The sequence below is a fragment of the Rousettus aegyptiacus genome, unplaced genomic scaffold, assembly GCF_014176215.1.
Source record: "Rousettus aegyptiacus isolate mRouAeg1 unplaced genomic scaffold, mRouAeg1.p scaffold_m13_p_2, whole genome shotgun sequence".
NCBI lineage: Eukaryota > Metazoa > Chordata > Mammalia > Chiroptera > Pteropodidae > Rousettus > Rousettus aegyptiacus.
The window spans coordinates 170,940,248-170,966,304 of record NW_023416295.1 but is presented as its reverse complement, the minus strand read 5'-3'; the positions used below and the strand labels follow the sequence as shown (position 1 = coordinate 170,966,304).

At 56.8% G+C, this 26,057-nt stretch overlaps 1 protein-coding gene across 1 annotated transcript in view; it reads right to left on the bottom strand.

The window, feature by feature from the left end:
* Positions 1–4,969, bottom strand: part of CACNA1I (calcium voltage-gated channel subunit alpha1 I) — a 101,552-nt gene extending 96,583 nt beyond the window's left edge. The window contains exon 1 of the mRNA XM_016126455.2: positions 4,776–4,969. The gene's annotated coding sequence lies outside the window, so the exon portion shown is untranslated. The remainder of the gene's footprint in view (positions 1–4,775) is intronic.
* Between the last annotated feature and the right edge of the window lie 21,088 nt (positions 4,970–26,057).

Genomic DNA, 26,057 nt, shown 5'->3' with positions numbered 1-26,057 from the left:
GCAGACAAGTCACCTGCCTGGTTCCTCGGGGGGCCCTCTCTTGATGCAGCCTGGGAGCCCCACAGCCTGGCTGGCAGCCCAGTCAGACCGCAGCACCTACGGGACATGTAGTCCACTGGTCCCTTAGATCTTCTTCTTCAGAGGAGCTGCAGCAAAGACAAGATTCCGCTAGCCTAAAAGTGAATGGCTGAGGTTGGCGCCTACGTGTGTGACCAGAAACAAAACTTGCTCTGGTGTGGCCAGCTGAGCCCGTCCACATATTGCAGTCACCTTGGTCCTGTCACCAAAATCGACAGCTAGCCTTCCCAGCTTTGCAGTGCTCAGTGAATTGGATCAGCAGCCCGTCCCATGACAGACGACAAGAGTCACAGCCAACATTCTTTGTCAAGCACTTGCTATGTGCCAGGCACCTCGTTACTACCCAATGAGTAAGTGCATTTACTCTCTCCGCTTTATAGGTGAAGAAACTGAGGCACCGAGGTTAAGGAATTTTCCCAAGGTCAAGAAATACTCAGTGAAAGCGCTGGGGTTTAAATCTAGGAGGCCCAAATCCAGGTCACCAGGGTGGTTGCAGGCCAGGCCGTGGACAGGGGGGCGCAGCCCACCCACCTACCCCTCAGAGGGCAGAACTGGCCCGTGTTAAACACAGGGGGCGCACATCATGGAAGGCTTTGAGAACACAACGTGTTCGGATGCCCTTGAGCAAGTTCTGGGCCCCGGAACACATGGGTACCTATCCCTGTGTCTGTCACTAGGCGTTGTCATTTGTCTGTCGGCTCTCAGCCTTATGACAAGTGCCAGCAAGTGAGGCTGTGTTTGAATCTCCATCGATGTGTTTGAGCACTTCCCAGCAGGCGACTCTGCTGATCAGTTTCTGCTCACTCGGCAGAAAGTAGGACCTTGGGTCTCACTTCGGCTAACAGAGCAGGGCGGACGTAATCCCTGACGGGAGGGAGGGTGTTCGAGCACTGGATCGGGAGTCCCGGGGCCCAGATTCGAGTCCCAGCCACAGCTTCACTGCACCATCCTGTCTCACCAGGCTTTATCTCCTTTCGTATAAAATGTAAACATGACTCTTCCTCTATCTCACAAAAGGGATAGCAAACTGGAAAAGAGATTCAGAAAGTACCTTAGTGAAAGAAAAACAGCTTTACTGTACAGACCCCATGCTAGGCACTGTAGAGATACCTCTAGGCCTCACGGAAATCCTTTAAGGCGGAAGGTAACATCCCAATTTTACAAGAAGCTGATGCTCTGGTGATGCTAAGGACCTTGTCCATCTGGGCCGTGCTCGCGATCATGGACTTGCTCATGTCTCTCTGGCCAGGACAAGAGCTGAGGGATCCAGGGAGGAGGCCTAACCTAAGTCCTTGTACCAGCCGAGAGTGGAATGTGGCCCTCACTGCCCATCGAGGCCAGTGGTCAGCAGTGAGAAGAGAGAAATCTTTGCAGCTCCTCCCAAAATGCATCAGCAGCCAGAGCACCCTGGCCAGAGAGCAGGGCAAGCGGGAGCTGGCAGAGGAGGGGCTTCCGGGATGCAGGCGGGAGCCCGTGAGGCAGGACCAGGTCCGCGCTCACCTCCACCCCTGAAAGACCCTGGCCTCCACCCTGCAGAAACCACTTCCTGTTCACCGTCTCCCGCTCGAGAAGCACCAGAAGCTCCCAGCATTTGCTCAACGGCATCCAAACACCTTCTTTCCAAGCCTTCCATGATCTTCACCCCCATGTGTCAAACACAGCCTCCGAGAGTGAGAGGAAGCCAGGTCCTGCGGCCGGATGCCCAGGCAGCACCCGGCACAGGGGAGGCCCCGAGCCTCTCCCAGGGGCAAAGGAGCTGCAAGAGAGCAGATTTTGTCTGTTCCCTCTGTTCACTGTTCTATCCCCCAGTGATCAGAATAGGGTTTGCCACATAGTAGGTGCTTAATAAATATCAGAAAGCGAGAGCAGTAAATCAGATTTGTTTTCTTCCCTCCTGAGACTGGCAGCCACGAGGGGGAGAGATTTGACCCACATCTTCCTGGATACCAGGATTCGCAGGTCCCCAGGACTGTGAGGCTACACATCCACAGGTTCACAGACGCAAACACCCACAGACCTGGAGCCCCACAAACCCATGGGCCTTCAGACACCCACACGTGCCCATTCACAGACACCCACGACCATGGATCACGGAGCGCGCACCCACAGGCCGTGCACCCACAGCTGCCTGGGCTGTCGCTGAGCCCCAGCCCAGGACTCCCGGGGACACCAGGGTGGAGGGCACAAGGCAAGAGCACATCCTGGGAACGTGTGGGAAGGAAACGTTCTGCGGAAAAGAACAGGAGGGAGAGAAGGGGTCGGAGGCGGGGAGGGAGGACAAGAACGGAGGAGAGAGGAGTGGGGAGAAGGAAGGAGGGGAGAGGGGGGCCCTGCAGCGGTCTCCGTGGAGCCCTGTGCCGGCCGGCGTGGAGTTCTTCAGCACTCTGAGCTGGGGGCTGGGTGCTCAGAGACCGAGGCGGCGGAGGGAATGGAGGAGCCCCGCAAGAGCCTGTTTCATTACCTTGGACAGCGCTCGCTCCGAAGCTTCTGGGGTGGAGCCCCTCTGGGGTGGGGGAGGGACAGACTGGTGCCCAGAAACAGACCCTCCCGGGAGGGCTGAGGCCCAAGGGAGCCCCACTCGGGGCTCAGGGTGAGGGTGGAGGAGATGGCAATGGACAGGGGCTGGGGGCGGGGAGTCAGAGGTGGCCCGGGGAGCTCAGTGCATGGATCTTGGACCAGGACCACAAAGAGGCTGCAGTCACCCTGGTCCCTGCAGGCTCAGGAGAGGCGAGCTGTCCGGAGACAGTGACAGAGGGTGGGAGAGGAGGAGGGCTTCTCCCAGCAACCTCCACCTCCACCTCCCCACCCAAGGTCAAGGGGAGTCAGGGAGCGGAGACCAAGTAACTGCTGCTTGGTGCCCCCTGGTGGGCCTGGAAGATGCCCTCTCAGAGGCCCTGGAATAGGGACTGGGGAGAAGGGAGCAAAGAACCTTGGTCAAAAGAATAGGGAGGGGCCTTCAGACTGGCCTGCAGCCCCACCTCCAAGCCGACCGTCACGGTGCCCAGGGGCAGGCCTGGGCAGCTCTGAGCAGCCAGGAAGGGAGCTGAGGCGATGTGGTACCCCCTGGGGGTTCATGAGCTTGGTGGCAGGCCAGCACGGCCCCACCCCCACCCCCGAGGATGTGCTCCTCCCTTTTCCTCTCCCTCCTCACACTGCAACCCCAAAATTGGTCCCCAGTCATTGCTGCCCTGCCCTGTCGCCCACTGGCATCCCCCCTCTCTGGCTCAGTGTGGATGGCGGAGGGAGGAAGGGGACAGGGAGGGCTCTGGACTCCCCACCCAGTCCCCATCCCAGCCCCAACCCTGGAGCCTGCACAGAAAGTTTGTCCTGAAGGGTGGACGAGTGTGTCGGAAGCCAGTCCTTCGGGCTGTGGAGAGACACTGATCCAAGAGGTGACCCAACAGTATGGGCAGGGCCCGAGGACTGCAGTCCAAGCTCCTCGGCCAGACCCTTTCCCACGGGCCCCAGCCCATGGACCCACACCCGGGTCTGCACAGCATCCTATCCCTAGGCAGTGCCAGTGTCTGCGAGGTGAATCCCCCAGGTGGCGAGAGGCAGGACAGACTGGCTCCCTGCTCAGGCCAACCTGAGCACTCCAGCCCTAAGACACTCCTCACATGGCGTGTCAGACCCCATCACACCACACGAGCACAGACGCAAGCAGCTTTCTCTCCTCTCTCTCTCTCTCTCTCTCTCTCTCTCTCTCTCACACACACACACACACACACACACACACGCACACACACAGGCTGGCTCTCTCTCACACACACACATAGACACATAGACACATACACACACCTGGCCCCAGAACACAGACTCCCATGGCCGGAATACAGCTCAGGGGGCCCCCCACACACCGATTTCATCCACGGCTCCGGAGACCCCAGGACCCCGAAGTGGGAGAAAGACAGCAGCAGAGCAAATGACTGACGCCTCAGCCTGGGCCCAGCCAAGAGACCCCGCCCCCAGGTATCAGGACCACCTCCCAGAGGTGGCCTTCCCCCCCACCTAAGCCTCATGTCCCCCACGCACACCACCCAGCAGATAATTAAAACCCAATCATCATAAACACTCATTATATAACCAGCCCCAACCTGCTGAGGATTCTTTTACCCCCTGGAGTCCTAGCGTAGACCCTGGCCTGGCTTCATGCAGTGAGGCCTTGGGCACCCCCCGGGGTGCTGACCAGGGAGGGGGTACTGCCACCCGAGCCTCCAGGAAAGTTAAACCCTGCCTGGGATTCCCCCCACTCGATCCCCTGCGGCCACTGTCCCTCCGCCGACACTCCAGCTCAGCCCCCTGGACACTGGTACCAGCCCCGGTCCAGCGGGCTGCAGAGGCGCAGCCGCAGAGGGGCAGCGGGACAGACGGACAGCCTGGGCCCCAGCCGGCAGCCTGACTTGTTGAATAAATTTCTGCAGCGCTGGCTCAGCCGGCTTCGGCGTTGGCACGGAGAGAACTTTCGTGGCCTTGGAGAAGGGACCGGTCAAAGTTTCCCGTCCTTCCTCCCAAGGCACCTGCCCCGAAGGCAAGGCGAGGGCTGGGGGACCGACCTGATGGGTACGCGCTGTGAGGGGGACCGGTCCCCAGAAATAAATAAATAAACCTCTCAATAAAGAAAGAGCCGTCGCGCCAAGAACCCGGCTTCGGAGCTGAGCCCTCCCTTCCCTCCCCTTCCCCACCCCACCCCCACATACCTGGGCATGGACTTGGCCGGGCAGCGGGGGGTCGTCCGGGCTAGAGGCGCGGGGGTGACGCGTCCCTCCCCAAGCCAGAAATCGAGGGGGACCCGCGGCCCCGCCAGCGCCCCCTCCCCCCCGCCAATTCAGGATCAGCTGAGCCCCTGGGGTGCCCGGGGCTGCGGGTGGTGGGCAGCGGGCCCCGGGGCCCGGGCCATGGCGGGAGGAGACGGCCGGCTGGCGGAGAGTCGGCTGGGCTCCGGCGGGCGGCGAGAAGCCGGCAGCGCGAACGAGCCGCGGAAAGAGCCGGAGTTGGGGCGCGCGGCGGGCGGCAGGCGGGCGCGCGGCGCTCCGGGGCCGGAGCCGGGGCCGGGGGCGGGGGCGCTGCGGGGACCGCGCGGCGGGCAAGTGCCCGGAGAGGACCCGCGCGGCGGCGGGCGCGGGCGGCAGCCCGGGGCGGCGGAGCGGGGTCAGGCCCGCGTCCCCAGCCGGGATCGGCTCGCGCCTCCGGCCGCGGGCTCAGGGCGCGGGGGTCTGCGGAGGAGCCCGAGCGCCCGGCGGTGCGGGGACGTGCGGCGGCGGCGAGACCGAGCCGCGCCGCGTGCGAGGCAAAGCCGTCCTTATACTGACACCAAATGTCTTCGGGGAAAGCTGCAGGCGCGGGACGCTGGAGGGGGGAGGCGCGGAGGCGACAGACTGACGGCGGCTGGTGAGCCCCCACTCCTCTCCGCAGGGCGAGGAGCCCCCGGCCCTAAGGCCGACTCCCTAAATTTCAGGGTTGTGCCTGGGGGAGGGTCCTATCCCCTAAGCAAGGGGGGCAGCGACGCGTGTAAAAAGGGAGGGACCCCATTACTGACCACCCCCACACCCAAGGTACCTGGTTGGCCATATCACACTCCGGGTTCTCAGTGAGATGCTGTGGAATGCAAGGGGCTTGGGGCGGGCCTCCTCTCGGCCGGGGAGGGGGCTGCCCACCTAAGGCCACCACCTCTTAACGGTGGAGCCAGGCTGGAACTCCAGGGGTTCCTCCAAGGCCCAGGCACCCTCCCCACTTCTCACCCACGCTACTGCTTCTTCTCAACCTTAAGACTTGACTGAAAGACCACCTCCTCCAGGAAGGTTTCCAAGAAGGCTCCCGAGTGGAACAGACAGATGCCTCTTTCTCCAGTTGCAAATGTCCCAGCCTCACCCCTTCCCTGGGCAGCCTGGGCCACAGGAACCTGGGAGATCAGAGACCTCGGCTCGGCCTTCCCCACCCCTGTCTCATCTCCCGTCCTTGGAGAATGTGCAGTAAGGGGCAGGAACTGGGCTGGGGTGGGGGTAGAGGTGGAGATGCTGAGGCCTGCCCTGGGGCCACTCAGCAGGGCAGATGGGCAGAGCTTCGGGGGAAGGCGCACTCCCAGCTCTGCCACTTCCTGCCTGAGCGCCTTGGGCAAGCCCCTTAGAGTCTCTGAGCCTTCGGTTCCTCATCTGTGTGATGAGGATAAACATCCACATTTTGCGGAATAAAACCAGTCTAAAAACGGATTAGCGCCATGCCTGGGACATAGTAGGTGCTCAACACATATTTAATCTTTTAATCTGTCCAGGGAGACAAGACAAACTTTTGTCACCAGACCACAGTGCAAGGCTGGGAGGTGTCTCCTAGCTAAGGACTGAGCAGGCCAGAAGGCGCCCACAGGTGGGATGGATTTCTTTGCAGTAGCAGTGAGCTTCAGATCAGGCGTCTTCAAGGAAACAAACCTTATCAAAGGCCAGAGGCTCACACCGGGCCTTGAAGGCTTGTGTAGGACTGAGACAAAAGGAAAGGTGGTTGGAGGAGAAACTGCATCGACTAAGAGGGAGAAAGGATGTACGCCAAGGCACGGAGGGTAGGAATGAGCTGGCGCGGGCAGCCATGCTAGGCCCTGCCCGGCCGAATGCCCCACTGGAAGGCCCAGGCCTGGGAGAGAGAAAGCAATCTGGCAGCAGGGCAGAGAGAAGATGTCAACCATTGCTCGCTTTCTTTCCATCCTCCTTTGAAACCATTTTCGTAAAGTTCAAAAGGCTGAACAGGACCTGGAGACGTCACCGGGTGGTGACTTCTCAGGACGAGAGCCTTTCCGCTAGAGCCTGCTGCAGCGGTCGCCCAGCCCCCGCCTGCGAACCTGGGGTGACGCAGTTCTCGCCACTTCTCGGGGCAGCTCCTTTGCTCTGCGGGCATCTCTGATCATTCAAAGTTCTTTCTTATATTTGAGGAGAAATTAGCCCCCTCTGCGATCCCAGGCCTTGCCGCGCTCCGGCAGGACTCATACCCCCTTTCCAACCTCCTTCGAGCATCCGCACTAGCAAGAAGTCCCACTTCACGCCCAACCTACATGCTTCATGCTTCGGTTCAAGCCTTCATTGTTCCCTCATTCACTCTTCTGCCAGCCACGCCCACCCCTCAGCAAGGAGTGGGCTCTGTGGACACAGAGGGTGCAGACGGACGAAAGGTCACGATGGACGTGGGGATGTGGGACAACCCTGGGACCTATGGGGGATGGGATTGCAACTCCAGGTCTCGGCGAGAAGCAAGGCTGCAGCGGTCCCTCCCGGAGGCCCTCGCAGGCTGCGGGAGCTTCATTTATTCATTATTGCTATTTATATTGTGCCTGGTATTTGCAGAAGGCTGCAGCAGCCGCACGCGCTCATTAGGCCCCGCCATGCCCTGGGAGCAGGGGCCTGCCTGGAGGTGGGCGAGATGGACCCTGTCCTGGAGTCGCCTAGTGCACCCACCTGGCCACTAGGCCAGGCTCCCTTATTCCGTCCCCCAGGGACGAGCCCCAACCAGGCCATCACTCACTGTTCCAGCAGCTGCTGGACACAGCAGCCCAAGCTCGCCTCAGTCTCCCAGGAGAACTTTCTAGCAATTGCAGTGAGTGGAAGGGTAGGAAGCATCTGTCAGTGGCAACAAGCAAAGGGGCTGACGGAAGCTGGGGCAAGGTTCCTGCCCCAGGACATGAGATGAGGTCCCTAAGATCGCAGGGAAGATTCCAGTATTCTCACAGTCCACGCTGACTTCTTTCTCAAATACTTACAAAGTGATTATCTGCGCCAGGCCTGGTCTAAGCCGTGACAAATATGAACACTTTAATCCTTTCTACAACCTCGTAAATCGTCACTACTGTTTTACAGATGAGGAGCCGCTGGCACAGAGAAGTCAGGTAACTTGCTCAAGGTCACGGAACTAATGAATGGCAGAGCCGGGATGCGAATTCGCTGGGCCTGACTCCAGAGTCTGCGCTCTTCGCCAGGGTTCTGGATTCTAAGATTCAAAACTCTAAGAGTTAAGATTTCCAGGATTCTGAATTCCAAACTGCCGATGGCCCCACCTACTGGAAGAGGGAGGGGCCTGCCCCCATAGCCCCGCACGGGCCACCCCTACCCTATTAGAGCATGTTCCCCAGGCGATAGGAGGATAGGAGGTAAGGATAGGAGAAAAACAATGGCATAAAATGAACTTCAGCATTACAAAAGCTTTTCTTCCTCATCTGCCGGGTACCAGGCCGATGCCAGGCTAGTGCCAGGGCTGGAGAACATTACCACACAGAAGGGCCTGAAGTGCTGACGGTGGGGGAAACGGGAGGGGGCCTGGAGCCAGACGCAGACGCAGAGGGAGGGTGGGCCAGGCGCGGGGTCTCCCAGATTGATGCGCAGGCACCGGAAGGGCTCAGAGGGGCTGAGATGGACCCAGAGCCCAGTCTGGAGAATGGTGGCTGGACTGGCAAAGGGAGAAGAACCAGAAGTGTCAGAGGAGGAAGCATGGAGCGTGAAGCAGAGAAGAGACTGCACCACGGAGGAGGTGGGGTCACGGGAAGGGGAGGCGCCTGGGGGGAAACCCCTGGGGAGGGAGGAGGAGTTCGCATGGCCGCAGCGCCTCTCCCCCTCCAGCCCCCGGGAAGTCCAATATTTACAGGCCTTGTTCCGAGTGGGTTCTTTGTAGGTTATGAATGTCAAGAAAGGAGATAGATTCTCCCAGAGCTGACGTAGGTGAGCCCGTCCCTCCCCCACTTGGACTCAGGCTGCAGAAGCAAAGGTCAGAGTCAGAGGGGCCTAGGACGCTGGCATTGCCCCGGAGGTCTGTGGCGGCAGGCATCCCAACGGGCGGGAGGGGTGCGGATGCAGCGTCTTGCCCAGCTAAGGAACAGAGCACCCCTCCCGCTGGCAGGCGCCCTTCTGCTGCCTTCACCCACTTAACCCTGGCACGGTCCTAGGTGAGAGGTATCGGCAAGCTTATTTCACAGATGGGAGAGCCAGAATTCAGAAATCAAGTAAATTGCCCAGGGTCACATAGCTAATGAGCGGCAGAAACAGCATTCCACGCCAGAGTGAGTAAATGAGTGTGCATGCGTGTGTGTGTGTGGGGGGGGGGATCCTTCTCCCACCTGCCCGGGACAGGAGGCTGAAAATGGGCAGAGGAAGAAGGGACAGATCACAGGATCCCCAGGTTCCTGCCAGGTAGGAGGCCCCTGACTCTCAGCCGGAAGAGGCAGCTGATGCCCTAGAAGCTTCCTGGATGGGGCGTGAACGATCCAGTCTGGGCACACCCGGGAAGGGCTGCTGGGTGTCCCGGCTGCAAGCAGAAAGCGGCGGCCGGAGAAGCAGTGGGTTTAGTCCAGTGTGAATGTCCGAGGGGGGAACCACAGGGGCAACTGCCCAGACCCCCACCCCGGACAGAAGTACGGACGCCCCCCTCGCTCCTGACTGGCACTTGACAGTTGGCACACCATCTTCTTTGCATGCAGTAGGTGCTCAATATTTGCTGAGTGCATGCCTTGAATGGCAGTGCTCCACGCAGTCATGTCCAGGCCTATTTTACTTATGAGGAAACTGAGGTCACAAGAGGTGATACGACATGACAACAGTCACCCTAGGTGGTCACTCAGCGACACACGTTGACCACCTACTGTGTGCCAGGTATTGGATGGATATACAGAGACAAATGAAACTCAGTCGAGCCATCTCTAGACAACACAGTAGAAGAGAAATGGGGACTCCGAGAGGAAGCTGTCATTCCTGGCAGGGGACAGACGAGAAAGGCTTCCCACGCAGGGCGACTGAGTAAAGGCTTGGGGGCAGTAGGCAATGGGCCGGTGACCACCCTGGAGGAAGTTTCATTCTAAGCAGAGGTAACAGAGGCGGAGAGAGGGAAGGAGCATGAATTTTTGTGGGGACAGCAGGATGTCCCATGTGGCTGGGCCACAGCTTTGAATGCCAGGCTCAGGGAGATATAAGTGGGAGTGGCAAGGTCAGGTGCGTGGTAGAGGCTCTACCTGGGTGCCGCACGAGAGCCACCTGCAGAGGGCAAGACATCGCCCGGAGGCCTGGACTAGCTTGAGGCTGTATTGCTGGCCAAAGGGGACCAGATGGAAGCAGATCGGAGGGATGTTGAAGAGGCAGAGGGACGGGGCTTGGAAACTTGAGTCGGGGAGCAAGGAGGAGGGCCCTGGTTTCTGGACCTTCCCGGGGTGGATGGTGGTACCTGATGTCTTTCCCCGCAGCAGAGCCTCGTCCCGCCCTGGCTCCAGAAACTCCACAGTCCGGGGTAGGCGGGAGCAGTGATGGCGATGAGAGACAGACAGCGAGGGAGAGATGGCCAGTCAAAGAGCTGGGACATACGAGATAAGGAAGGACATGGGAAGAGACAGGCGAAGGGAGAGACAAGGTCAGGGGCGATGGAGCCGGAGCGGGAATGAAGGGAGGAAAGACAAGAAATCCACAGCATTGCGGGTCCTCTGGTTTCTTCTCTCCGCTGGGTGGGGGTCTTTTTCCTTTTCCCCGTTCCTCTTGCCTGCCTCCCACTCCTCCTAGGCTGTTTCTCCGTCTTTTCCTTTCTCCAGATGCCTTCCTCCACCCCGCTCCGTCTCGCTCTGCATCTACCTGTCTCCCTAACTCGGCGTGTCCGGCTCCCGGCCCGTCTTGCTCTCCCTCGTCTTTCTGCCGTGTGTGGAAGTCTCTCACGCATACGTGCTCTGGCTCTCACTCCTTTTCTCTCTGCCGCTCCTGCTGCTTGGGGAAAGAATAATAAAGCAGACACCTCTTCCTTTTATCCTCTGATGGACAAAGGCTGGCGCCCCTGGCGCCTGGCAGTCAGGCCTCCAGGAAGCTGCCTTCAATGTCACCACCAAGGAGAGATGCCTGGGGTGCTCTATGGGTGGGAGCAGGGTCATCCTGGGCTAGAGGCTGGCCCAAGCTGGCCTTGACCCCTGTCCTGTAACCTTCTGACCCAAGGTAGCTCAGGATGGGCCTTTTAGGGAGCAGGTGGGTATAGCTCCACAGTCCCCCAGAGCTCCTGAAATTCCATCATCAGGGCTGCAGTCCTTTCTTTGAAGGTTTCGATCTTTGTTAAAACTGGAACCCTCACCCCCCACCCCCAGGAAAGATCGTGGAGCCCAGGTCCCCAGCCCTGAGGCCAGCTCCACGCCAGTGCTGACTCTGGGTTTGGAGAATAATCCCCAGCCCTGCGCTCTGTTGGGCCGTGGTCTTAGGTGAGGTAGAAAAGGCTATAATCAAATGCCACCACCTAGAGAGCGCCTTCGCATCTTCGAGCCCAGTCAGACGTCTCCTCCTCCAGGATCGCACCAGCCTGAGTCCGCGGTCCTTCTCACCTACACTCCTGCCCTGGCTCGATGGCCTGCCTTGCTACCCTGCTCCCACTAGACTGGGAGACCTGCAAAGGAGGCCAGACCTGGGCATAAAGTAGGTGCTGGAGATTTGCTGAATGAATGAATGAATGAATGAATGAATAGATGAATGAGCGGTTATCACACAGAAGGGTCTGGGGGGGCAGCTCCTCTCTGAGCCCCGGCTGTGTGCCTGGCGCGGTCCTAGGCCCTGGGGGTAAGCAGTGGGCAAAATGAAGTCCTTGGCCTCAAGGAGCTTGTATTGCAGTGGGAGAGTCAGAAAAATACATAAGATAAATACATGAACTATATAGTACATCTGATGATATCAGTCTATGGAGGAACATAAAGCAGGGGAGATGGATGGAGAGCGAGGATGGTGGGTTATCTTAAGTGACGTGTTCAGGGACATGAGCCCACTCAAATCCCGAAAGATCACCCTGGCTGCTGTGTAGACGGTGGACCGGGAGGAGCTGGTGTTCATCAGTCCACACCCAGCCTAGGGCGACAAGACTGGTTGCTCAGCAGGCTCCTTGGGCCCGGACACACCTGGCCCCTGACCTCGGAGACCACCTACCCCTGAGCAGAGCCCGGGGCTCGAGCTGCCCCACCACCCCCTTGGCCCCTGCCTCATCGTCTTGTCTGTCTCTTCCCTTTCACTCTCTTACGCCATCCCCAGGGCACACACGTTCCCTTTCATAAACCTTCCGGGAATCCCTTCGTGGAGGGCGAAGACCGTGGTGGGATGTTGGAGAGGCCCTCGGAGGGAGGGAGGGAGGGGTGGAGGGAGGAGGCAGGTGCACACCCTCAGCAGACATCCAGGGGGGCTTCCTGCAGAGAGAAGCTTTCAAGACGCACCTCGAAGGTGGCAGTGGCCACCGTGGATTAAGATGGAGAGTGCTCCCAGTCGTGGTATCCAGCCTCCAACTCTGTCTGAACGTTGGTATAAATTACAAATACGCAGTTGAGGAAGCAGCATGAGCCAACCCACTGATGCGTAAAAGCACACAAATGACAGAGAGGCATCTGGTCCCGGTGACCAGTGTGTCCTCACCACCATCCACCTGCACCTCCACATCCATGAACTCCTTTGTGCCCTGCCCCCAAGCCTGGTGAGGTGACCAGGGTCATCATACTTCTCTGACAGGTGCAGAAGCAAGAACTAGAGAGACCAAGAGAGCCCAGGGTCACATAGCAGAAAGTATCAGAGCCCAAAAGCCAAGCCAAGGGTCACTCTCTACATAGCCTGGAGCCTGTAGACACCCTGCTCCTAGTCCATAGGGACTCGGAGATCCTTCTGCACCCCAAACCTCCACAGGAAACTGAGGAAGGGTTCTCCAATGCTTAACCCAGAGCATTCACTTCTGGGGCACAGAGCTGCCCTCCCCTAAAAGGAGAAAAGCACAGAGACACTAACACAATCCTTACACTCCTACGTGTGCACACACACAAACACTCAAACTAACACATTCACATAGACCCACAAACACTACAGACACCCTCACACGTACACCCAAGCAGATAGCATTTTTATTAAATACACCCCCTCACCTATTCACACAGACACGTTCACACTCCCTCTTAAGTACACACAGAGCATTTTTATTAAGCTCACACAAACACAAAAACACGCACAAATACACCCTTCTTCAAATGCACTCGGGAAGACATCTTAAAGTGTTAGAGGGAAAGAGGGAAAAGGAAGAGTGGGAAGAGAAGGAAGCTGGAGAAAATCAAGGAGAGACAAACGGAGGAAACCGGCAGATCAGGGAGGGAGAGAGTTTAGAGCCTCCAAGGGGGGGAGAGATTTAGGGAGAAAGGAGAGGAGAAGGCAAAGATGGGGAGAAAAAGATAAGGAGATAGGAGATAAGGAGGCAGCGAGGGTACAGAATGAAGAAGGGAAGAGAGCGGGGAAAGGGAGCCTGTGATTGGAGCCTAACTTTAGCTGCAGCAGCACCGATGACTCACACTTCAGGGGGGAGCGTTGAGTCGGCTCCAGGTTTCTGTTTATATACCTCGACGAGCTAAATATACAGGCTAAGGGGTTCTTCTGTTCTGGTCCGGCAGATCCTCTGCGTTCTTCCTCCCGCCCTCGCCTCCCCTCCCCAGCACACGCATGCGTGCGCGCGCGCGCGCACACACACACACACACACTCACTCACTCACTCAGTGCCCAGTCTGCCTCGCCTTCTCCCAAGCCCACAGGGCTCTCTGCCTACGCCCTCCTGCAGTGACCAGCATACATCCTGCCTTTGCCCGGAACTTTCCCCACCAGGGTACTGGCTGTCAGGAGCTGACCCTGGGGTTTGGCTCCAAGCTCAGAAATAACATGGTCCAAACTGCCTCCTTTCTGAGGCTAGGAGGTTGGGCAGGAGGGGGTGATGCTTGCCCAAGGTCACACAGCATGCAACCAGATGAGTAACACAAGAGTCTCCTGTGACAGCCAGACTGGAAACTCCCCCAGGAGGCGAGGGTGAGAGCCTGGGGTGATGGAGCCGAGTGCCCAGGGGTAGGCAAGCCAAGGGCTGGAGAAGGGAGAGTGAAGCGTGGAGAGAGAGCCCAAGCTAAGGCCTGCGGAGCAAGGAAGAAATGGAATTGGAGTGGGGGGGCGCGGCTGGGGAAGGTGATCAAGGGTTGTGGGGGAAAATAAAGAGAATTTCATTGGTAAATCATCTCTGGACTCACACAGAGTTCCTCCGACATCATCAGCCCCCCAACCCAGCACGTGACTTCCTGAGTGGGCATTCAAGGCCACCCAACCAGCCCGCCTCGCCTGTATGGACCCTGCAGTGTGTCGCTGTCCGTGGTGCTGAACCTCCCCGCGGCCTCTCCACAGTCTCGTGTCCATCCCCACCCAAACGTCTCCCAGCAGTTCAGTAGGATTGAAGGAAGAGGTGGTGGTGGGAAGGACTGAGGAGGAGATAAAGGACAGGAATTGTGGAGGAGGTGGCCGCAGCCAGAGGTTCTCAGGGGGAGAAAGTGGTTTCTTCTTTGACATCATTCTCAAATAGCCACAGTGACCAAGAGGAACGCCACAAGTGGAGATGGCTGACGAACGGAGGAACCGAGGCAGAATGAGAGGTCTGCGAAGCCGGGCAAGTGTCGACATGCGCACGCCGATCCGGGCCGGAGGGCGGAAACGGGCAGCATCCTCCGCGGGGCTGGACCGCGGCGCTGCCAGTGTTCCTGTGTTTTATTACCCATCTTGCCGAAAAGGTTGTGAGTTTTCACACTGTCGCAGAACAAACAGAGCCGACACTTCCGTTTCCCAGGGTACGTGGCTGTTTCATGTGCTCCTGACAGTTCATCACATTTCTGACAGTTTCAAAATGTTGTTTTCCTCTGGAAATGCAAAAGAGCACGAACCCTCCCCTTTCCCCGCCACCTGCCAGGCTCAGGAGCCTCGTTCTCCCTGGCACACAGGTGCTTCTCCGTGCCCCGGTTCCATCTGCCCCATCCCTACACTGCCTCGGGCCTCCGAGCCTTTTCGCATGCTGTTCCCCCACCTGGGATGTCTTCCTTTCCCCTCATTTCTCCTTCTAGGTCCAGCTCTTCTGCCTCCCCCATGGGACACTGTGGGGCAGGGAGTACCACACTCATCACATATCCCCAGCAGCTAGCACAGAGCCTGTCACATCCATCCATTTAGTTTCCTTTTCCTCTCTATGAGTGAGCTGAGCCAAAGAAATGCGTGGCCAAATACCCTAGGATGAGGGGAGGGGTGCACATTGACACCTCAAGCAAGGAGGGTCTTGGAGGTGTTCAGAGGGAGGAGTCTCCAAGTTCTTAGATAGGAAGGTACCGCCTAAAACAACCTTGTCTCGTTTTGCAGATGAGAAAACTAAGGCTGAGGGAGAAAGGACGTTGTGCAAAGTCGTCCCGGGACATAGTGGGCATCCTGAGGCTGCTCAACACTGTGAGGACGTCCTTCTGAGTGGGAGTAGGTGGGGAGGGGCCTGGCTCTCTCTCCGAGTCCCCTGGGCTGTGTCTCGGACCCCTGACAGAAAGATGGCCCCGCCTCCCCTTCTCCACTACCTACCTGCTAGGGGATCCCAGCCTTCAAATAATGAATGATTCCTAAATTAATTACATCTTTAATTCATTCAGGTCTCCAAGGAGCGTGGAGCTGGAGTCTGAGGAACTGCTCAATAGCTCCCAAGAGGGAGGGAGGATTTCCTTGCCTGTTTCAGGGAAGGGAGGAGGAGAAGCCAGGGTCCCATTGTCCTCTGGGACTGTGTGTGTCCCCTACTTTGCCTGCAGGGAATCCCTCCATCAGACTTGGGCTTTGGGACAACCAGGGTGCTGGGCAGAGTGTGGGGACGTGGCTGGGAGAAGAAGCAAGGGGGGGAGGGGGAAGCCCCCATCTGGTATTTTAAAAACCTGGCACATGCACACAGCCAGGCAGGGAATTGGGTGTGGGTGCTGGGGTATCACAATCACTGTGATCGTTTCTTGAAGGTCTTCTCTTGTCAGGCACTTCATCCAACTTCACTCCAACCTCATAGTATTAACATTTGCATTTTACAAAAGAAACTGAGGCTTTAAGGAGAGGGAGCGACCTGCCCAAGGCCACAGGTAGGTAAGAGGAGCAACCAGGGCCCATGAGTGCGCTTTCTGGCTTGAAGCCCCTGCCCACAAGCTCCACCTCCACAGAGGTCTCTAGCGCATACACACCCCATCTCAGACAAGGAATCCCAGGGGACAGATAATCCGAGGATATTGACATTCCAAGGATGAACCTCCTGGAAATATCTGGGAACTTTAGTGCACACGTGTGCAAATTTCATCGCCAAATAATAATATTAACAATAACAAGAGCAAACACTTACACAGTCTTCATTATGTGCCAGACCTTGTTCTGAGCTCTTACACATGTAAACTCACTTCACCTTCACAACAGCACGATGAGGTAGGTGCCGGCATCATCACCCCCATTTCACAGATGAGGAGACTAAAGCACTGAGAGGTAGGTAACCTGGCTGAGGGCCATGCAGCTAGGAACTGGCAGGTTCTCAGAATCCCGCAAAGTAAGGCATCTAATCCTGATTCTAAAGATCAGGAAACAGGCTCAGAAAGGGGAGGGTATCCCCCAAAGACATACAGGAAATGACCGAGCATAAACTCACACCCAGGTCTGACCCCCACGTCCCAGCCTCTCCACTGCATAGAGTAGGTGGGGACCTCAATTTCCACATTTGTCAAGTGGAACTTTCATCACAGACAAAGTGTGAGGACCAAATGTTAACAAGGAAAGCACTCTGTAAATGGATGGGTACCAAAAAAAACATGACAGCTACGCTCGTAAAATATGTGATCATTCAATCCTCACAATGACCTAAAGGTTTGATTTTATCATTAAGCACAATTTTTTCATGAGGAAACTGCAGCACGGAGAGTTTAAGTAATTTGCCCAAGGTCACACAGCCTAGAGATGGTGGAGCCAAGATTCGAAGCCAACACCTACATCTCCTCCAGAAGGAGAAGCTTCTTGAAGATGCCAAATAAAGCCATTTAGTCAGTTTTCTGGGATAATGTTGAGAGAAAAAAAAGAAAAAGAGTCTCGCCCTTTGCCACCTGCTCTGCTCTCTGCCCATGAGGAGTACCAGAGAAGGGGCGGGGGCCAGCACCAAGGCCTGAGAGGACCTGGGGAGACAACATCTGTCTGAGAAGTGGGGAGGGCGGAGGCAGAAGAGGACATGATTATGGGACCAGACCTGCGGTCGGGACACAGCCTAGCCCCCACCCCAGGACCAAGGGGTCTCGTGAGCCTGCCTGTGACGGCCTAAGCCACAGGGCCCCAGGCACAAATGGTTTGCGTGGAGGGAGGAAGATGCTGCCAACCCAGAGGCAGGCAGATGAGGCAGCAGAGGCCCCAGGGGCCACGTGGGCCCCCAGCTGGGCAGGCAAAAGCTGCCCACCACTGCCCGCTCCCCCACGGGGCCACCCAGCCACTCCTGCCCGGGGAGCAAGCCTGGGGGCCGAGGGGAGAGGGCTGGTGACCTGGGCCGGAGACGTGGTTCAGGGGGTGGAGAGAAGAGTCTGAGGGTGATTTAGAAGGCAGACTAGACAAGGACAGGTGATTCCTCTCACGTGAGGTGAAGGAGAAGCGGAGAATAGCACCCCAGCATCTGGGCGGGGAGAGGAGGAGCAGGTTCGGGGGAGGAGAGCAAGCTGAGTATGAGAGGTCAGTGGGACATGCAAGGGCAAGAGGACAAGCCCAGGGGCTTTGGGGATGTGAGTCTGGGGGCCCAGAAAGAGAGGTGTGAGCTCGCGCAGAAGCCACGCAGCCTTGGATGGCTCAGCCAGGGGCCAGTGCACGCACGTCTTACACCCACATCTCAGGAAGGAAGTTGAGCAGAGCTGCCAGGACCCCCTGGGGTCATCTCCTGCCAGTGTCCCCCATGCCAGGCCCCCAGCAGTGGGAGGCCACGAAGGACGCCCTCCTGGACAGAGGCTGCCAAGGTGCACTGTCCTCGGAGCTCTCCGGGCAATCAGTTCCAGGACGTGACCTCAGGCACAGGGCTGGCAGACACCACGGGCAGCAGGGAGAATTTCCCAAGTCCGGAGGCCATCCTGCTTGCTGAGGCGTGGGCTCCCCATGACGGATTACACCCACAAAACTAACGAACACCCCCTCCGCCCAGAGAAGCCTCGGCCGTCCATCTTCCTGCCCTTGCGTCTGTGGACGCCATCTGCACCGCACCGGCCCCTCCAGGCTCTGCGTCTCTCGGCTGCTGTACCATCCTGCTCCGCCCCGCCTTCCTGCTTCAAGCCTGGCCCGTACTGCCGCTCCAAACAGCGCCTGGCATACCGTAGGTGGTAAATACATACCTTTTTACCTAACGAATATTTTCACTTGACACTCATTCACTCTTTCAAGAAACATCGGTCACGCACCTACTGTGTGCCAGGCACCATTCTAGGCTCTGCAGCTACAGGCGAGAACAAGAGAAGCGGAGGTCCTGTGATGCCTACGCTATGACTGAGAAGACACGCAATAAACGGGAATAAGTACCGTGTGTAGTCAGGGAGGGGGGGGGCAGGGGCGGGGCCCGGAGCGGGGCGGGGCGCAGGGTGGGGCGGCTAAGGGGTCTGAAGAGCTACCACCTATGGAGGGATTTCTGCCCCAGCCCCTAGCTCAGGCTTCACCCTATTTAGCTCGCTGAATCCTCATAACAACCCTCGAAGGTAAGTGTTATTATTCTTCCCCTTCGCAGAGGAGGAAACTGAGGCACAGTCAGAGTCTCTGGCCCCTGGTCCCAGCCAGACCTGCACCAAGCCATCTGGCTCCAGTCTGAGCCGGAAGCCGCCGTGTTAGCGAGGCGGAGGTAGGGGTGTCTTAGAAAATGCCCCATCTGCGAACCCTCCCAGGATCCCCGTGCCCTCAGGCAGCTTGCCAGGGTGCGACATGTAGGGTCGCACGGGAGTCGCCCTCTGCGCCCGCACCCCACGCTCAGGAGAGCCTCATGCTTGGCTTAACACTCTGCTCTCACCATCTTGATCATTTTTGAACGAGGGACCCTGCATTGTTATTTTGCACTGGGCTCCACAGATACGCAGTGAGCCCTGCCCTCAGGGTCACAGGGCCTCGGACAGATGCCCTCCCCTCCCCTACTCTCTTCCTCTGGACCGCCAGTCCTGTCAACATCGAGTCAAGGGGCACTGTCCGCTGTCTCCCCCACCAGACTCCTCCGCGGTGCTGGGGACAGAACAGTTCTTCTCTGTGTCTCTTTGCAAAGCCCAGCACAGGGCAGGCACAGGGCAGAAACCGAGGAGTCTGGGCTGGGTGGCGCGAGCCGGGGCAGGACGACACAAACTGGCCCCTCCTGGGGGTCCTTGGTGGAGCTGTTGGTGCAGTTTCTAACTCTGCTTTCTACTTGGAGATTCTGCAGTGGCCCTCTGGCCACATCCTGACTTGACCTGGCCTCCTCGCCCAGATGCAGCCTCGCAGGATGTACCCAGTCAGAGGCTCTGGGGTCCAGAGAAGTGTCCCTCGCACCCTCAGCTCCGCCTGTGTGGAATGAAGAGATTCAGACGTTTCGCACCTTCTCTTGTCACAGGTTGGCAAAGGAGGCCCGGAGGGAATGATTCTCCTGCTAGCAAGGACATGCAAGGGCGAGATGAGATGAAAGCCCCTGCCTCTGACCCTCGTGCCTCTCTAAGTGGCCCCCTCGAAGCCACCTCGGTCCCCTCAGGTTCCCGCCTCTGTGCTGAGGAAGCCCCCAGGGCCTGGCCAAAGTCTCAGCACACGCACAGGCCTCAAGCCCCGGCTCCAGGCCAGGGAAGCCCAGGCTTCTTGGTCCTCTGCATTCTCAAAGCCTTCAGGGGACTGAGGTTCTCACGACCCAGCAGACACGGGACCCTGAAGCCATGACGAAGCCTGCGTCTCCCCCTTCCACTTCTGCGCATGCCCGCACATGACACACGTTATCCCAGAGCCCCAGCCTGACTTTGTGGGGTCTCTTGGGGGACTATCAGGAGGGGGACTGGGAGGAGTATTAGTCAAGATATGCTAGGCTATACTGCAGCAACGAAGAGATCTCTAAATCTCAGCGCTTTGACACAATAGTTTACTGCTTATTTGTGTCACAGTCCAACTGGGCAGTCCCCTGCCATCCATAACACATTGTACCAAGGTCATGATAGCAAAGAAAATGAGCTGGAGATCACAAGGGATGCTTTCAAGAGCCAGGCCGGGCCCAGAGTGGCGTCACCCCCTCCACCAACATTCCATCATCCAGAATTCAGTTCCTGTCCCCACTGATTGCAAAGGAAGCTGCAGTAGAGGTGCGTTAGAAGTGTAAACACCAAGCTCTGTCCTCTCCTAATTGGTAAGGGAGGTAACGCATCCTCTTCAGGGAACTGAGCCCCCATTTGTCAATAACAGTCCCCTCTAAGACTGTCCGCTTCAGCCCCACCTTTGTTCTGGCTGGGATGCATCCTTATCAGCTTAGCCTTGAACTCAAAATCAATCATCAGACAAATTGCCATCACTCCCCACCCTGCCCTTCCTCTCCCAGCACTTAGCATAAGGCTACACTCACGCAAGAGTTCAGGGGCTGAACGGTTTGCATAGAACAGTCCATGCTCATTCTTCCTGTTGTAATTGTTAATTTATAATTTATACTCTCAGCTATTTCTAAAGAGGATTTCTGAAAAAGTGAAATAAAAGATCAGAAATCATTTATGGAATAGAAGTGAGCTAGATGTACTCGAGAGTTGAAATGAATATTTATTACAGTTGAATAATATAGTAATGCCATATGATAATGTAATAAATTACATGTATGGCTGTAATACAATAATAATACTATTCAATCTGAGCTTCCTAGCAGCAGAGGCAAAAAGGGAAACAACTTTGTCCTCCATATATTCATTTTTGCTAGCTTCTTTTGCCAGTTCTCTTTTCCCATCCTAAAGTTCCTTCTCTTTATCCTCCCTTGTTTGCAGGTCCACTGGGGTTGGAAAGACACACACACACACACACCCCACACACACACACAAACACACACGTTTTTTAGACATCCATATCCTCCTTCCAAGGAAAGAACAGCATAAAGTCAAATGCCTACAGGATTAATGTGAGAGAAGACTTAGCCTGAAGAATTAAGCCTACACGGGACTAGAAGTTCACACTCACACCATCTTTTGGCTCCTCCAGGGATGGAGCAGAGGCCAGAACACCAGGGCATAAGACACCTTGACTATAAGGGGAGGGGTCTTGGCCGTGGCTCCATCCAGCTCCCTGCAACTGCATTTGGAGGGCAGATCCCCTTCCCTGATGTCCGACACATTCATTCACTGAATCCCCAGGATAACCCCACAAGAGAGACCTATAATGTTATCCCCAATCCACAGATGAGGAAACTGAGGCCAAGAAGGGGCGATGAGTTTTGCAAGGTTACCTAGCTCCCTTCCCCTGAAGACCCAGCCTCAGGGCAGGAGAGCCCCAAGCTTTGGGTGGGATGCTCAGAGTTCTGAGAGAATATGAGGATCCTGATCCTCCCCAAATGGGTCAGGAAGGATTGAGAGATGAAGATGGCTCCCCTCTCCCCACTCCCAGACTCAAGTTGCCATAACAACAGGGCCTACATTCTGGTGTTCATCGGAAATTTGCATCTTAATGGAGATGTAATTAGAATTAAAAAGCTGAGGCGGCAAGGGACAGAACCCTCCCATCCCCTTGGAAGCCAGAACCCCACTCCCACTCCCCACTTGACACTTTCTAGTGTCTGTCCTCACTCCTGAGTTGGGGACCCTGAGGCCCTAAGCAGAAAAGGGACTCATTCAAGGTCTCACAATGAGGCCAAGTCCCTAGAGTCTGGGTTCCATTCACTCTGCCTAAGGAACCCCAAAATGACCCCATCACTGCTGATGAGGCATGAGTTGCCTGAGGGGTTGGGTGTTGGCTTGCTGGGAGCCCCCCAACCTCCCTGAGTCTTCCAAGCTCACTCTTTCCCCTCCCTGTAACCTCTCACATCTCAGTGGGGGTCTGGCAGGGTAAGTTCCCTCTTACCCCAGAGGGAACTGAGGCCCAAGAGGAAAAGGACACATCAAGGTCACACATTAACCTAGTGGCATTGCTGTGTCTTTGGCTGGTCAAGGTCGAGCCATTAAAAAGATCCCACCTGTGACCCCTACTCACAGTCACTGAATGACCCCAGATCTCTATGGGGGAATTTCCGGCAGCTTCTTCTCGTGTCTTTATTAAGTTCTTAAAATCGGTCTCTCCAACAATTTTATCTTTGTATTATTAAATCATTGAAAAGAAGCCACTCTATCTCTGCCTGGACCGCCCGGATGGGGCCATTGTCCCTGGGTGCAGCCCGAATCCTGCAAACCCCAGGTTCACATACACAGGCCTTTGAAAGGCAGCAGAGGCCCACACTTGCTGAGAGCGTGACACGAACAACCGTGTGAACACCACCAGGCCCACACCGAGCCCCAAGTTCACACCTGATCACCTTCCTGCACATGGCCTGGCTCCTGTACTCGCTCAGCAGGTATTTGTGCAGTGAACAGGTGATGAAATGTCAGGCCCAGTGGCTAAGCACATTCCATCGACCCCTCCCCTCGCTGGGCCTTCCAACAGACCTGCGAGGGAGGCACCACGGCCAGCCCCCACCCAACCCCCACGGAGCTCAGAGGGTGACGCAACCCCCAGCTCACACAGCCGGTACGTGGCAAGGCTGCATTTGAACACAAGCCTGCTGACGCCAGGCTCTTGAGCATCGCTCACTGTGGCCTCGAACCATCCCATGTGCTGACCACAAGAGCATGGCATCCAGCAGCTGCATACACGTGCAGATCACGCACACAGACACGCGCGCTCTGCTGGCCCATGTGCTAGTCCTTTATTTACAAACATGTAATGCTTACTCTGTGGCCAGTGCTACTCCGAGTGCTTGGCACTCAATCCTCACAGCAACCCTATGAGGCAGGGACTATTAGTACATTCAACTCACAGTTGAAGAAACCAAGGCACCAAAAGGTTATGTGACTTATCTAAGGTCACACGGTTAGCGAGTGGAAAAGCCAAGATTTAAATCTGCACAGTCTGGCTCCAGAACCCATGCTCCCTCCAGACCTCAGGACCCAAAAGCCAGGAAGCAGGTTCCCCAGCACCCTCAGTCCTCAGAAGAGGCCTGGACAATACTTCTTGAAGCCCAATTCCCAGAGGAGCAAACAGGCCCAGAGAAGGAAGGCAGCTTGCTTTTGGACAGACAGCTGTGTGCACCCAGTCTGTCAACCCAGAGCATCTGTATCAGCCCAAGGGCACCCCACACACCTGCCTGTCTCCCAACATCTCCCATACGACCCTACAGTCCCCTCTTCCACCCCGGGGGGACGTCAATCCTAGACACCGAGGAGGAGTGATTGCCTGGTGACAGCGTGGTCAGAGGAAACAAGATCTCAGACGTGAGCATCCCATTTTTGAAAAGAAAGCCAGAGACTGGGCCAGAGCCAGAGAGGCCATGAAAGGGACAGAGGAGATGAGACCAGAGGCCAAAAGGAGCCCACTCCGCCGACAATTTCAAACCAGACAGAGCAGAAATAGATTTTCTCTTGAGCTCTCTTGTAAACACACTTCAAAGCCACTGACGGCAGGAGTTGGAGGGGGCAAGGGAGACAGGACTCTGCGATAATGCAGGGCAAGGTGGCAGAGAGAAGGGAGAGGGCCTGGGCACGTGGAGACGAAACCGCCTGTCGGAGAAGGCAACTGGAAATTCCATTTGGGTTTCGATTTGAAGGCGGGGAGAGGCCAGGAGCTTGGGGAGCGGGGCGATGGGAGTTAGAGACGGAAAGAGAGAGGACTCGGGGACAGAGACAACATGAGAGACAAGAGTCAGAGGTAAAGATGAGGAGACAAAGGACACACAGAGACAGGAGAAAGATGGAGAAAAGCAAATGCAAATCACAAGATCCCAGGAACCCCCCTCAATGTACAATTCAAAAAAGCCACGCATTCACACTCACGATCACTCTCGCACACTCACGCACATGCTCATCCACACTGCTGCTCCAGACTCAGAGACCTGGGGTCTAGCGCTGGCTCTGCCCTTGACATGCTGTGTGACCTGGCAGAAGACCCGCCTCCCTTTAAGCCTGGAGTCCTCCCGAGCATTGGTGAGCTTAAGCTGGTTTCGGGGAGGTCAGGGGCATATTGGCCACAGCAGCTAGGAAGGCAGCAACCTCACCCCGATGTTGCTTCTATGTGGCTGAGGGCCCCAGCTGAGCAGGCACTGAGGGACGCCCAGGGAAGGGCCCGGGGCCGGCCGGGACCCGGTGTTTCCACTTACAGATGCTCAAACAGGCTCAAAGCAGCAAAGCAGCTCCATCACCTTAATGCAGACAGGACCGGAGCCGGCCTGTGAGATCCATGACTCACCCTCTGCCAGGGAAGGGGACAGAGTAGGAGGAGTTGCCTTCCCTGAGTCCGTCCCATCTGGGGTCCGGGACAGGCCTGGCACCTCGCTCTTGCCCAGAGTGGGAGTGGACATGTCTATAGTGTGGGCTGCACGCAGTGGCTCAGCAATGACCCGTTCTAGGCGCTTTGCAGGTTTAACTTACTGGCTCCTCACACCCACCCTGTGAGGACGCTAAGCCCCACTTAACAGAGGAGGAAACAGAGACACTCTCATTAAGGAACCGCCTAGGGTCACGCAGCCCCTACGGCCTCCCCAACGGTGAATGCCCTGTTGCCACCATTTGCACACCTTTCTAGAAGGAGGCCTCAGCTCCCCCTGGGCAGCCGAGCCTCGCAGCTCTGCCTCAGCTTCCCCACGCACTCCTCCAGACCAGGCCCAGCACGGTGTGTAGTCCGGCCTTGGAAGGCCGCGAAGCAGCGACAGCAGGAAGCTGGGGCCACGGAAGGATGGCTGCAAAGAGCCAACTGAGGCCTGGGGCGTCCCCAAACCCATGCTCCTATCTGGACACCGCAACCGGGACGGCGGCAGACCGGATCGCGGAGTCGCGAGGCGCGAGAAAGCTGTCCTGCGGCGCCACCTAGTGGCCGAGGAGGCTGCCTGGCCCCGCGAGTCTGGCTGAGTGCCGCCGCCTGCTGTCCGGCTGAGCACCGGGCTGAGCTGGGGACGCCAGAGGAATCTTTTGGCTTCAGGAGCCCCGTTCGCTGGGACATTGGAATACAAAGAATCCAGGGGCCGTGTGCTGATCATCCCAGCTGGTAGGAAGAGGAGGGGGCGGCAGATCTTGGTCCTTCACTCTCCCAAGGGGCCTACTCACATCCCAGGACCACCTGGACATCTCTACCTCTGTCCACAGGTGACTCGGACTCAAACTTCATCTATCTAATTTGTGCATTTATGAACTGCTTACTATATGCCAGGTACTATTCCAGGCACTAGAGATATAACGATGAACAAAACAAAGCTCTCTGCCCTTGCGGAGCTTATGGTGGGGCGTGGTGGGGAAACAGACAATAAACATAAGGAGGCGGGGGGAATCTATTTGAGAAGCGGGGAAAAAAAGAGCAAGTCTGACAATGTCACTGGGCTCAAAGCCTTCTCCTACCCCACCCCTGCCCTTAGGGCAAACTCATGGAGTTTGACACCAATTAGACCAACCTGCCCTCAAGGCTCCTCTGGGGCCACTCCTGTCCCAGGGGACATGACCTCACCTCAGTGTCCTCCTGCCCAGGACTCTCCACCTTCGCACAGTTCCTCCTCTCTTGAGGTCTCTTGACTCCCAGGCTGGAGAGTCTCATCCAGTAACACAGCACTGCGCTCCTGAGTGGCTGGCACAAAGGCTCAGGCCAGGCTCTTTGACTTGATTCCCAGCTTTGATACCACCTGTGTGACCTAGGTTCTTGGCCTCTCTGTGCCTGTTTCCTCATCTGTAAAATGGGGAAAACCTCAAAATCATGGAGGTGGGGCAAGGATGAGTTAACCATTATAAAACACTGGGAATGGCACATTGACATAGTTTTGTTATTATTTACGTCTATTTAGGTATTTCTCTCCCTCCTCGCCTAGCTGATGGAGTTTAAACCGTGAGAGGTTCACCTGGGAAGAAACAGCTGAGGCACTCTACAGTGTCCTGTACACAAAAGGCCCTCAGAACATGTTTATGCAGTGAATTCAGTGGTTCCTTCTCTCACCGTTCATCATCGCATGATAGTTCATCTATTCCTCTTTCT